The sequence below is a fragment of the Syzygium oleosum genome, unplaced genomic scaffold, assembly GCF_021117445.2.
Source record: "Syzygium oleosum isolate NSW1041296 unplaced genomic scaffold, Sole_v2.1 Sole_v2.27, whole genome shotgun sequence".
NCBI lineage: Eukaryota > Viridiplantae > Streptophyta > Magnoliopsida > Myrtales > Myrtaceae > Syzygium > Syzygium oleosum.
In genome coordinates this window covers 1,218,938-1,231,519 of record NW_026607511.1, presented here as the reverse complement: position 1 = coordinate 1,231,519, position 12,582 = coordinate 1,218,938, and the positions used below count along the sequence as shown (strand labels likewise).

The window sequence follows — 12,582 nt, the reverse complement described above, 5'->3', positions numbered from 1 at the left end:
TTGGTTATTCCTATGAGTGGGTGTTTTATTTGAGTTGTTGGGAGCACTGTAAAAAGAGTTTTAAAATAGTGATATAAGTATGTACATATTTTCTGCGTTGATCGTTGTTTATTGCTTGGCTATCCTTAGTCTCATGCGATCAATTGTATGGGTGTATATATTTATTTGTATACGTTGCTTCCGTATATGTTTGATCTCTGATTGGGCGTTGGGTCGGCAATGCTTCCTGGGAGCGTTGCACCACATTTCGACCTATACGCGGATGTTCATGCTTCGTAGGATACGGGGCGTGACATCCACGTTTGAATTGGTATCAGAGCAAGGTCAGCTCGGTCCAATTTGGTCGAGATCTGGAGTGATAAAGAGCGATGAGACCATGGGTAGCCAATAGGGTGACCTCGTGTGCTACATGCATCTCCTGACCATTGTGCATTGATTGTGTTTGGATTGTTCGGTGTGATCCTTGCAGTGCAGGTGTGGCAGGACCTGAGGTGAGTATGCAAACCCCTTGGGTGATGTGTTGGATAAATGTTAGGCCGTATGCTGAGTGTTGATTGTTGTTTGATACCTGCCTAGGACTTAGACTGAGATAGATTGGTTTAAGTCTCTAATCCCTTAGGGAGGGTTATAGCAGGTAGCTGTATAGTGAGGCGTCAAGAATGGCAGTGTGATGAGTAAGGAAACTCGATAGCAGTCGAGTGCTGTAGACCATGAGTCTGAGACCTAAGATTCGAGATTGTGACTCAGATCCTATTAGAAAGGGGGAATGTGTGGGCAGGCAAGCTCAGGAAGGGAGCGCCATTATTGCCCAGGCTGTTGGGGCTGCAGCGATTACTGCTGTGATTGGAAATAATGCCAGTAGGGTTAAGCTCACATAGTGGCTAATAGGCGAGTGCATCAACTGGTGGAATAATCTCTCGAGTGAAACTTTCTTAAGTTCAATAGTAAGGGTGACCCCAAGGTTGCACCGGGATTGATAACGAAAGTTAAGAAAGCCTTTGAAACATTGGGGTGCACCGAGATGAAGAAAGTAAAGTTGGCGGTGAATCCGTTTCAGAATCATGCCAGCTGTAGATGGCCTTCCACCAGGGATAAAACATCCCCAATGAGTACAACTTAGATTTGGGCCATGATTATTAAGAGTTCCTATGGGAGAATATTTCCCGGAGACTGCCCAAAAAGGGAACTGACGGAGTTTAGATGACTTCACTGAGGGTAGATGACTGTGGAACGATATGGAAAGGAGTCCGCTTGGTTGGTTGAGAATCCACAGGACAAGGTTCGGAAATTCCAAGACGGACTGAAGTCAGATCTCCGAAACCTAATGCTTTCATTGAACATCGGGAATGATGTGAAAATGCTTGAATGAGCTCACGTGATAGAGCGAGATTAGTGAGAAGGGGCAACCACTTTCTGGATCATGGTATGCTCAGAATAAGGATAATCGTCGCTTCAGGAAGAAGTAAATGGCATGGAAACAGATTGTTCATCCCATCGGTTAGGAAGGATATCATAAAGCCGAACCATTGAATGAGTCGTCCTGAGGCTTGCATCGAAGGTGGGAGTCGGAACAACTAGTTAAACTAGACGGGATTGAGTCTGTTGTATTTGAGTCACGTTTGGTGTGACGATTCCTCGAATGATAAGGTGATGGTGTCGTTGATGTGTCCTAACTGTGAGACAGTAATTGATAGTAGAGAAAGGAGTGTTAACTCGGCAGTATTGGCCATGTACGATTTTATCGTGGAGATTGATACGGAATGATTCATAAGGCAGAAAGCCATAATGAATTATGACAATAGGGTAATCCAGTTTAGTCCGAATGGATGACCTAGGTTTGGATTTCAGGAAAGTCGAGGAGGAATCTCGATTCCTTGGATGCCCTTGCTTGAGGTGATTAGATATCAGATGAAGGTTGTGAAGGACGTTAGTGGGCATGGTTGACCCGATCGTGACGGAACTAAAGTCGGAAAAAATTAACGAGGTGTATAACCTTCCGAGGTCTTTCCTTAGAAATTCCAAGGTTGCCACTAGAACGAGAAGTGGAATCGTGACAGATTTGGTCGAGAGTTGAACTGATTTCGAGGGCATTGTATTGAGTGTCCTTGCCGGAAATCAAAGGAATTGAAAGTTCAGATATAAAAACTCGGGGACAAAAATTTTATTCGCCCTAGTGTATCTCTATGGGAAGTTCCTGTATTTGGTATGAGGAAAAAGGACAGGACTTTGAGATGGTACGTAAATTACCGGCAACAGAACCATGTAACAAAAAGGAATGAGTACCCATTACCGAGGATCAATAGCCTGTTCGATCAATTGCAATAAACTTTAGTGTCCTCTGAGATTGAATTATGGACGGATGTCACCGGCAAAGAATTCAGAACGAGAATGTTCCTAACATCGTGTTACGGACTGGAAATTTTCCGTTAAGGATATGACAAGGGGATATAATTACGACTGCTTAACAGACGAGGTATGGACACTACGTATTCATAGTAATGCCCATTGGTCTAAGGGATGCATCGCTGCTTCTGTGGGCCTAATGAACCGAATGTTCCAAGAATTATGGGATTAGTTCGTAACGAATTTTGTTGACAATGTATCGGGAGACTCGAGGAGCCTGGGAACAAGAAGCAAGTCTGACTGAGGTGTTGCGAATCTTGAGAGAACACACACTCCATGCCAAGTATGGCAAGTGCGAATTTTGGCTCCATAGAATAACGTTCCCTGGACATGTAATCTAGGGGAAATGGAATTACAGTGAACCCGACTAAGGTTAAGGAGAGGACTAAGTGGCCAAGATTGATGCCAATAATAGAAGTTGACAGTGTTATAGATTTGACTGACGATTATCGACGTTTTGTGAAAGATTCTCGTTGATAGCCGTGTTATGGGCACGACTGATTGAGAAGGAAATCCGTTTGAATGGAATGATCACTATGAATGGAGTTCCCAAGAGTTGAAGTGTAGGCTGATGATTGCCTCGGTATTAAATATTCAACCTGGACCGGGAGGATTCGAGATCTATAGTGACGCTTCACTAAGAAGATGTAGATGTGTGTTGAGGCAACACGGTAGAGTAACAAATTATGCGTCGTGCTAGTTAAGGCTGTACGAGATGATTTATCTGATGCACGACGGAGAATTGATTGCAATGACCGGTGTCACCATGGAATGGCTAGACGAGTAATAGATGCGTTAAGTCGTGAGTCGATTGACGCGTATGGGGTGATCAAGGAATGAACCTTGTTAGGAAGGCTCAGGGACTCGGAAGTTAAATTTGAGGTAAGTCGAATGTTGAATCTGTTGACCGCTTTGAAGATTAGTTTGGAAATCTAGGCCCAGAACAATGAATGGCATTATGTGGATCACAAGATACGAAGAGTCATTGAGGTGGATGCCGATAAGCGGAAGTCGAATTTCCATGCATTCGGGGATAGAAATTTTTGAGGTTCTAAGGATGATTGTGCATACCCGATGAGGCAAAACTCGAGGAGGAAATCTTGAATGGAAATTTCTACAGTAAGTATAGTGTCCACCCGAGTAGTACCAAGGTGTGTCAAAACTTGTAGCAACATTACTGGTGGAATAGTATAAGAATAAATGTGGCCAAGCTCATGACCAAGTGTTTGACACGCCAATGAGAAATGGCACAGCACTATAAGCCGGGAAAGCTAATGTGACCGTCGGAAATTTCCGATGTCGAAATGGGAACCTGCCCCAAAGGATGTTGTAGAGGAATTGCTGAGAAGTCAGAAAGGACATGATCCATTGGGACGACAACGATAGACCGATTAGGTCTCGCGCACCTTTGGCAAAGGCGAAAGGGACTTTGAGTCGGACAGATAAGTAGAGTCGTCAGAAAAATTTACACGATCGAAGACGACGACTTTTAGAGTATTGAGATTGGGGACCAAATGTGAGTCAAAGTGTTCCCTATGAAAAGATTGCCCTAATATGGCAAGAAAGAAAGGTTGAGCCGAGGTATGTCGGATTGTTTGATATGCTGGAAAAGATTGGAAATCTGACCCATCGATTTACCTCGCCGCCTAATCTGTCCTAAGTATATGACGTATTTCATAAGTCGATGTGGAGAAATTATGAACCAAATATGACCCGCGTTAAGAGAAAACAGAAGTAAACGACGAAGCGTCGTACATGGAGAGGCTAGTGTAGCTTAAGGACAGAAAGGATCAAGGACCACATAATAAGACAGTCCTAGTGGCCAAATTGTCTGGGAACACCAATGGACAGAAGGTGCCGTTTGAGAAAAGGGAAGAGGCCATGCGACGTCAATATCCCCACCTGTTTGAGGAGTAAGAATAGATTACAAATTTCGAGGACGAAATTTTTGTAAGGGGGGAAGAGTTGTAATATCCTGAATTTTGACCCGTTACCGGGACCAATAAAGTGTGCATTAATTATCGTTTGATTTTAGTAAGTCTCGCCCGGACTTGATCAATCACGGGATACTAACCAAATGGGAAAGGCTAAATAGGAACAGGTACGTGGACCGAGGACTCGATCGCGATTGAGCGCTGAGTTCGAGAAACGTCGAGGGAATATTTTGAGCCAATATAGGCCGATCTTAGGAGAATGACGGGTTGATATAGTCAGCGACGCACGATCGGTTCGCGGGTGATTCCGCACGACCGAAAGTACGCCTAACTAACGAACCCCGATTTTAATCCAAACGATCGCGACCCCCGGTGCGAGTGATAGTTCCTCTCGTTCTCTCGAAATTCGAGGCCATCATGACTCGGACAATCTTAGGTCGATACGCGTAACACCTAAACAGCCGCCCGTTAGTGAGAGGCCCTAAGACTTCGAAACGAGTTATTTTGATCGCAATATTGAGCCCGAACTTCGATATCAAAATTTCAAGGGTAATTACGACTATTTTGCAAGACGGATGTCATTTTAGAGTGGCCACGCATGTTTGGGACTAGTACGGATGAAAACGGAAATTTCGACAGAAATTGGGGAAAATTACAATTATGCCACTAGGGACCTCGATGTCCATTTCTGAGGCCAAGCGAGGTTATTTTTCGAGGCCGACGCCATTTTTGGGTGGCCACGCATACCGGGAGTCGTTATGGACAAAAATTGGAATTTCGACAAAAATTAGAAAAATAATATTATTTTATTCTCGAAACTTCGCAATCAATTTTCGAGGGCTTAAAGAATGAATTTCGCAGATCAGACGCCATATTATGTTGGCCACGCACATATGGAACACGTATGTGCGAAAATTGGAATTTCGGTTCGGGATCGAAAAAATTACGAAAATGCCCCTAGGGCTAATTTGGCCAATTCCGAATTTTGGATTTAATTTTGGGATTAACCAAGGTTGGTTAGAGTAAATCCAGGTCTGGTCAGCCTTGGGTTAGTGACAAATGACCATTTTACCCCTAAATAATTAGATATGGATTAATCTTGGCCATTGGATCAAGGGCAAAATTGTCCAATTGGCCTAGATCTTGACACTTGGATTCCACCCACACCTTATTGACTCACTTTGACCAGACCCTCTCTCTCTCCTCTCAGTTTATTCGGCCAAATCCCCCGAGAATTCCTTTCTTCTTCTCCGTTTCTTGTTCTGCAGTTCCGGTTCTGCATTTTCTGGTACTGTTCACGCCGGAACAGTACCAGCCGGAGCTGCTGGCCGCCCACCAGCCGTCGCCACAGCACCCTTGGACCTCCCTCTCACCTGTTCAGCCACCACAGCCCCTGTTCCAGCCCTGAACAGAACAGAATCAGCCGCGGATCGTCGTTTCCGTCGTCGCCGTGACCGCCGGCTTGCACCCGGAACGCCGCCGTCGATCCTTACCGCGCGTCGGTGATCGACCGCCCGTTCCCGTCGTCCCGAGTCGCTAATAGGCGAGTATAAACCCCTAAACCCTTAATTAGTCTAATTGTGTTCTTAGGGGGGTAATTAGGGGTTAATTAAGCTCATTTAGGACCTAATGATGTTTATTTGGGTGTAGGATGATTATGATAGGTCATTAGGGCTTAATGAGGTTATTTAAGTGTGGATTAGTGTTCAAAACAGCCCCTGTTCTGGTACTGTTCACAAAGTACCGAAAATGTGCATATTTGTCTAAGTTTTGCACTAATTGAATTCAATGATTCAAGGCTTGAAATTAGACAATTCAAGTGTTATTTAAGTTCATTTGAGGCTTAATTATATGTATTTGGTGGTTGGATGTTTGGGGTAGGTGATTAGGCCTTAATGAGATGGTTTAAAGGTGGTTTAGTGCCTAAATGTTAATTTTTCCTGGTACTGTTCATTCAGTACCGAAAATGCCTAATTTGTGCCCAAGTTGAATATTCTAAGAATAATGGACTAATGACAAGAATTTAGGCATTTTTAGGGGATGATTAGGACGTGTATAAATCCTATTGAATGACCCCGAAGTGGTGAGAACAACTATTGAGATGGATTTGCCCAGGGCGGGCCTTTAACGCATTGAACTACCTTGGAATGAACGTGCGAATGAATGTGGGATTCGTTGAACCAAAGTGGAAATATATTGAATGTGCCAAGGATGCGTTGAATTCGTTGATTTGGTGAATGATTGTGTTCGGCATGTTGGCTTAGGTATTATCGGTGTAGTCTGGACTGGATTAGGTAGTACCAGTGTGTAATTCGGACTGGATTGAGGATCGATCGTTGGAAATTAAGTCTAAGGAATTTAGTGGGATTATTAGAAATAATTATTGGACTAGTACAGATTAATCGGGGATTATGTGATTGGACTGCTGGGTATGCCCGTGTTGATTAACTGGTTGATTTCTGTACCCAATTGTTGGGAAATTGAGTAATGCCATGTCGCGTGACTGCGTAGCCGACTTATGCGGAGTGTGGTTGGCCATATGATGGCTTGATTGGATTATTGAATTGCACATTGTGGAATTGAACCGCATGGTATTAATTGGCCAGTGAACGATTGTTGCGGCATGAAATTAACTGAATGCTTGAATTGTGCTGATGCTCATGTTGCATTGTTTTGCATTTCATGGCACGCATAGTGAATGCCGGGAATGAGGCGTGTGATGAATTGTGCGAGAATGCGTGCCTGCCATGAGCATGTGATCACCTAAATGCCCTGATGCGTGATACGCGGGGTGCAGATAATAATTGATTGTGTGTATGTGTGATCACAATTTCGCCTTGATGCGTGTTACGCGGGGTGTGCCGTCCTGATGCGTTTTACGCGGGACGATGCTTGGTACGTCCGGAAGACGATCAACCTGATGCGTTTTATGCGGGCTCTGGTTCGTGAGGAGATCGGTGTTGCGCCTGATGCGTTTTGACGTGGGCTAGAGACACTGGGCCAGTTGATGCGTTTTAACGCGAGCCACGAAGTGTTGTGATTAAATGAAGAGACCTGATGCGTTTTACGCGGGTCGTAATAAATGATAAATTGAGCAAGTACCAAGGTGCCAGTGTGGGCTAGTGAGCCGAGGCATGAGTATGGTGTGACGATAGCATTGCATACATAAGAATGCATGGGCCGGTTTGCGGGTGTGCGGGACTCGGTGATTGATACGCGTTATTACCATTATTAAGTATGAGCATACGTTTGACGTACGCGTGAACTGAGTGCTCGCGTATGTGACTTGATTTAAATCATGATTGTCAATAACCTGCAGGGTCAGCCAGGTAAGAGATCTGGGTCAGAGGGCCTAGGTCGGAGTTTATTTATAAATTGGTTGGTTATGTTGTTTTGTGCTGTCGGTCAGGAGATTGCACGTTAGCCTAGTTTAGGATTAGTGGTTTGTACTCGCTGAGATTCGTCTCACGGTTGTGTAAACCGAAACATTTTCAGACCCCCAGCCGTAGGATGCCGAGGACACCACCACTTTTTGGGATGCTGCATTTCATCCAGCGGTCGTTGAGCGTGCACCCCTGTGGAGACGGAGCAGATCGGAGAAGTGGCTGTTTGGTTATTTCTAGGAGTGTGTGTTTTATTTGAGTTGTTGGGAGCACTGTAAAAAGAGTTTTAAAATAGTGATATAAGTATGTACATATTTTCTGCGTTGATCGTTGTTTATTGCTTGGCTATCCTTAGTCTCATGCGATCAATTGTATGGGTGTATATATTTATTTATATACGTTGCTTCCGTACGTGTTTGATCTCTGATTGGGCGTTGGGTCGGCAATGCTTCCTGGGAGCGTTGCACCACATTTCGACCTATACGCGGATGTTCATGCTTCGTAGGATACGGGGCGTGACATGTACGGCGTTCCTTTTTCTTCAAATGAGTGCCGTAACTTTTTAAAAATATTCACCACAAGTACTATGCTACATCCAATTTTCGACACTTAGATGAATAATTTTAAAAGATTTTGACACTTAAGTAATCAATTGAAAGTTACAGCACTCAAGTGCATGTTTTTTTAAAAGTTATGGCGCTTAAGTGGTCAAAACAAAAAGTTACAGCTCTCAAGTGAGCGCCATACGAAAGTTATGGTACTTATGGTGTCCTTATCCCGTTTTTAAACTCATTTGACTATTGCCTTGATTGCTCATTATGAGGTATTGGTATGTAGTCGAGTTCCTAGTCATTTTAGCATCGTGTAGTATAGTTTTCCATGTATAAACGAAGTCATGTGTTGCTGTCCTAAGTCATGGACAGCGGCAAGCATTGGTCCTCTTCCCAATACGAAAACTTGCTCCGGACAGGTCTCAATCGATTGTCTTGATTCCGGGAGACTCCCTTTACGTTATAAAGTCATTTTTTTGTCATTCCTTGTATGTTTAGGTCATACTAGATTCATACGCATCTAGCTGGTAAACTTGCATTCAATAGTTGCGTTTCATGTTGATTTAGGTTTGGGTTGTCATCTCATATTCACGTCATTTCTTAATTCATGTTTGCACGGTTGCATTTTATCTAAGTCGATCCTTTGTACTGCACTTAGTTTGCAACTAGTGAATAAGCATTTAGTTAATTAGACTTCAATCATGCATGTCTCCAATTGAAATAAAAAATTTGAGAAGACAAAAAATCAAGGTTGCATTTAACCGATCACTGCATCATAGGACTAGTGAAGATCAATACTATTTCATCTTACATTATTTACACTTTTGAAAGATTGAGAATCAGTACCAAAAGGGCGTTAATTAGACAATTAGCATAACCAAGTCCTTGTATCCAGAATCTTTGGTTCGCAAAAGAAAGGTAAACTCCAATGCGTTACTCGGTTTTTAAACCGGCCCTAATAGATTAATGGTGATTCCCAAAGTAAAAAAACAATTTCCATAATCAATTGATGAAACCAAGTCGCAATCAGAAGGGTTTGGGAGAGCCCTTAGGAGGGTTGCGACACTACCATGGAGAAACTTAGCCGATACGGCTGGCGTTGTTACAAAAGACTCAATGAACGCTTCCTCAAACAACAATAAGACTTTGGTACCAAGTTGAGAATTGTGATGCAAGAGAGAAAATGTAATATTCTGTGCATTATCAAATGAGTAGTACATGAGTCTTCAATCTGGACCGATTAGGGGAAATATACATAAGCTCCTGCATATATTGCTAACATAGACATTGAAACTCTGTTTTCCCCTAAAACGTGTCATGTAAATTTTAGTAAATTTGCAGTTACGAATACAGAATGAGAGTGTATCAGAGAGAAGAGTGGGAGGAAGAACAAACCTATTTTCATAATTTCGCGAGGGACAAATTACGAAATCCTGGATTCAGATGAGTAATAGCCACTGAAACAGACCAAGCTATCTATCTTTCCTATAATTCCGTCAATATGAAAATCCAACAATAAAGAGCATATAGAAGCAAGAAACCAAAGGTATGCTTGTAGCCGTGCGATACAGGAGAAGTTGAAGTGGAAGATTCCTAGGAAGAGCCAGTAGATGCAGATAGTTCAGTACTGCAAGCGCTCGGTGGTTCAATACTTTTGAAGCTGGCCGACGAAATGTGCGACAGTTCAGGCATCGGAGATGTAGGAACAATATATGTCGGGATGGGCAACTTTGGTGGCAGTGGGTGGTGAAGCGTCAAAGTTGAAAAAGTCTTTTTTTTTTTTTTTGGTAACCCAGGAACCCCCCGCACGGCCGACAGTCGGAGAGGTAAACCCGGCGTGATGCTAGCGCAGGACCCACCACCACGACGTCACGCTTAAGAATCCCTAACACCAGCGCTGGGATTCGAACTCCTTCCCTTCGTGGGGGGAAGAGAGCCCGAAGCCAACGCAGCCGCTGAGGGCGGTGGTAGTTGAAAAAGTTTATTGCTTTGCTTATTGGAGGCCGTTCCTTAGGGTCCGGATGAGTGCACCAGAGGCCTACAATCATCAAGCACTCCATTTGTCTCTTATAGAAATTTTCTCTTAACTTTGGAACCGCTGCATCTAATAGCTTTCAAATTCCATAGAGCTCCCAGACCCACTCCACAAGTTGGACTTGGTCTTCTGATGCTCTCAGTTCGATAGCTTTTCTTCCACACGCTATCTCTAAGAGGACAACTCCGAAGCTGTAGACATCAGATTCCTTGCTTGCCTTGCCTGTATAGATACATTCAGGGGCCAAATATCCCATGGTCCCAGCCAACAGAGTCGTTTGTGACCCTTTGGCATGGTCAATTATCCGAGCCAGGCCAAAATCGCCCAATTTAGCCTCAAATTGTGCATCAAGTAGGATGTTGCTGGACTTTATATCCCTGTGCACAACGCATTGTTTCAAATCCTTGTGCAAGTACTTTAGCCCTAAGGCGATGCCTTGAGCAATACTGTTCCTCTTTTCCCATGTCAGTGGCGCTTTATCTTTGAACAAATGAGAGTCTAAGCTACCGTTAGACATGAACTCATACACGAGGAGGAACTTCTCTCTCTCATGACACCAGCCGATGAGCTCCACTAAATTTTTATGCCTGAGATGTCTAATCGTCTTCACTTGATGGCATACTCCTTTACACCTTGGTTGGACTCGGAGTGATCTTCTTGATAGCGACATGGGAATTTGCATCGAGTGAGGTGGCCTTCATACACTCCTCCAAAACCCCCTTCCCCGAGCAACCGGGTATTGGCAAAGTTGTTAGTCGCCATGGCCAAGACCTTGTAGGAGTACTTCTTGGGTCCCCTCGACTGTTCAAATCCTTCATCAATCCCACGAAAATCTTCTTCTCCACCGCTTTGATCATTTCTATTTCTCTTTAGCTTACAATAATTCCAGTCAATTCCTGCAACAAGGATAAGCAACTCCAAAGAGCTTAAGCCTATGATAACCCCCCTTATCCATGACTCGCTCTGTTTTTCTCGAGTTGCACCACATGTAGGAGTGTCGAGCATATGTAGACCAGACTTGAATTCCCATGTGAAAATAGTATGAGCCTCAAGAAACTGCCCGGTCGATGCCAAGAAACCGAAAACCACCCATTCCGGCAAGTACTCTGTCAGGTTGACTCGCTGATGGTAAAGGCCCGTAGAATTATCAGCATTATCTCCAAATAGAACACTCAAGCTCATTGCTCTAGCATTGTATGTGACCTGAGCATGGAATTTTTTACCATGGAATATGCTGTAATCCATCCATGAGACACAAGTTTCATTGACAGAAGCCACGCTGTTTACATCAATACCAACATGATTACATGGCGGATCCCATGCATTTGTCGAATGATCATAGAAAGTATCAAACTCTACCGCAACAAATGCAGTAATAGAGTTGGTAGAGTTTGGATTTGAACTTGTGAAGCCTAGAAAGCGTCCTTCTGAGTGTTCAGGGATCTGCGATCCGTTGGGAGCGAGAAAGAAAGCCATTCCCTCAGCGTGGGAGCAATTCTTATGGGAGTCGATAGTGAAAGTAAACCGGCTGACAAAATCTGGACCATTCCCTGTTGAACTATCCCACAGGCGCATGGGCTGATGGTCTGTTGCTCAGCCAACTGCGTCCGTGGGGGACTCCAATGGCTCACCTAGAGTGAGTTGGATATTGGAGTTCACAACAGAGGCATTTCCCTGAAAAGTTATACTCTGATCGTTCAATTGAAAAGACGGGAAAATGAAAGAAATGTCGTTGAAGGATTCGGAATTGGCAGATGGAATGCTTAATGAAAGGATGAAGACTGTTTGTGCTAGAGCCTTTTTCGTCAGGCGCATTCCCACTGAGCCATGAGCTATCATTTTTCCAAAGATTCAGAGGCTTGTTTGCATTCTTTCACTTGCTTCTGCTCACTGGGGAACGGCAGTGGCTGAAGTCTGAAAATTTGAGTCATTAATGAACAATTAAATAGAAATACAAAAGTCAAATGCACAATCTCAGTGATGGAAGCTCTAGTAGAAACAAAATATTTGAGGATTGCCAACAGACATTTCGAATCATTCCATGCTCTGAAAAGGAATTGGAAGAAGTACGACATGGATGTTATACTAATTTATCACTGTTGTTATTAACAACATTCTTCTAGTTGATTACATAAACAGCAGCTGATAGAGAATTTGACAGTCATGGGAGTGATGGAAATCGTAGGTGTCTAGGAGGTGCATTAGAAATTTATGAAGAGTATGATCATCACTGCAAAATTTAGTAAATTTTGGGGGCCAAGATGTACGTGAATCGT

The 12,582-nt window shown here is 43.6% G+C and overlaps 1 pseudogene; it reads right to left on the bottom strand.

Moving 5' to 3' along the window:
• Positions 1-9,582: 9,582 nt before the first annotated feature.
• On the bottom strand, positions 9,583-12,159 carry LOC130135130 (L-type lectin-domain containing receptor kinase IX.1-like; annotated as a pseudogene).
• Positions 12,160-12,582: the final 423 nt, after the last annotated feature.